Here is a 1650-nt window from a genome sequence, read left to right as displayed (position 1 = left end):
CCGTCCACTGACATCAAATACACGACAAACGTGGGTATTTTCCATCAATTATTTGCCTGTTCGATTTATTCTGGTGTAAATTGATGCATTTCTGAGATGAATTGTGCCAATTTTTGCCCAGTGATGCAGAGAAAATGAGGGCCTGATTCGCAGAAGTTTTTACAGCCTGATGCAGAGAAAAGTAGTGCCTAAGTAGCATTTTAAAATTACAATTTTTCCAATGTTCACAACCAATGGAGTTGTCTTGATTGTTAGAGTTTGCTTCTCCAACTTCAAATGAAAATTGAATAATGTTACATCAATTGGTATGGTTTTTATCGACGAAAATCGTTTTGCTAGAAGGTTAAAATGAAACTATAAAATCAATATTGAATAATGCTCCATCAATTGATCTAATTTTTAGAACCATAAATCGTTCTGCTCTAAGGCCATAATTCGAAGCCCAAGGTAGCCACTAAGATCAATCTACGACCTTCGGTTAAAGTGTTTAAAAAAAAAAAAAAAAAACTTCCTAAGTATTAAAAATATTATAAAAACAAAACTTATATCAAATCAACTCGTATTTGAATCATATTTATTTTGAAATGTTTTGATTATTACGTTGATACACAAGTGAATTCATATTATAGTTAAAAGAAATTTAATTATATGATATTTGATAAAATGACAATTTCTGTTATTTAAAATGTATTTAAAATGAACTAGATTTGAAAATTTATCGAACTATTTTAATTATATAAATTTTATAATTTAAACTTTATTTTATCCATTATCCATTGCTAAATATATTTTTAGTGAATTGTATTAACTCCATTGCTAAATATATTTTTAGTGAATTGTATTAACTCAATCACGTATATAATTATAATTGAATTTGTATTCAGAAGCGTTCAAATATCAATTTAAACACTTTCTGAAAATTATTTTCTCATGTTAAACTCTCTTGGCATCAATAATAAAACGATTAAAAGCTGTGTGAACCGTTAACATGGGTGTGTGAATTGGTTCTTCATGTTGAACTTCCTTTTAATAAATGATTAAAAGTTGTTTAAACGCTTAACACGGGTGTGTGTCTATCTCATTATAGACCAAAAGAAGACCCTTTGAGCTGAATGATGTCTTTGTGGTTACTAATGCTCTCCAGCCCATTGCCCTCTTATCATATGGATTTTTTTTAAAGAGGATTGTATCATTCCTATGTTAGATTTTGTAAGAGTATTGTATTATTCACTATGGAGGACCTTCATTATATAATAATAATGGAGAAGCTCCAGTGTTTCTTACAAATACTAATATAAATTCTTTATATGTTCTAATTATATATCAAAATATTATATTTTTATAATTATTTATAATAAATAATTTTGTATATAAATAAATAATAAAAGTATAATTATAAATATTTTTTATATAAAATTTATATCAAAATAAACCTAGTATAAACTTAAATGTTTTTAGGAATATTTAATTAAATTAAAATTAAATAATTTATGTATCATATATTATTATATAAAATTTAATTGAATAAAATATTATAATTATATATATAAATAAATATGGTTGGAAATTTATTTTTTTATAAATATTTGATTAAATTAAAAATAAACGAGTATAGATCCATCTTAAGTATAGATATAACATAGTCGAGGG

Source organism: Pinus tabuliformis, chromosome 9, assembly GCF_031772625.1.
Source record: "Pinus tabuliformis cultivar Carrire ecotype Pingquan chromosome 9, CPIR1, whole genome shotgun sequence".
Classification (NCBI taxonomy): Eukaryota; Viridiplantae; Streptophyta; class Pinopsida; order Pinales; family Pinaceae; genus Pinus; species Pinus tabuliformis.
Note: the sequence above shows the minus strand (reverse complement) of the source record.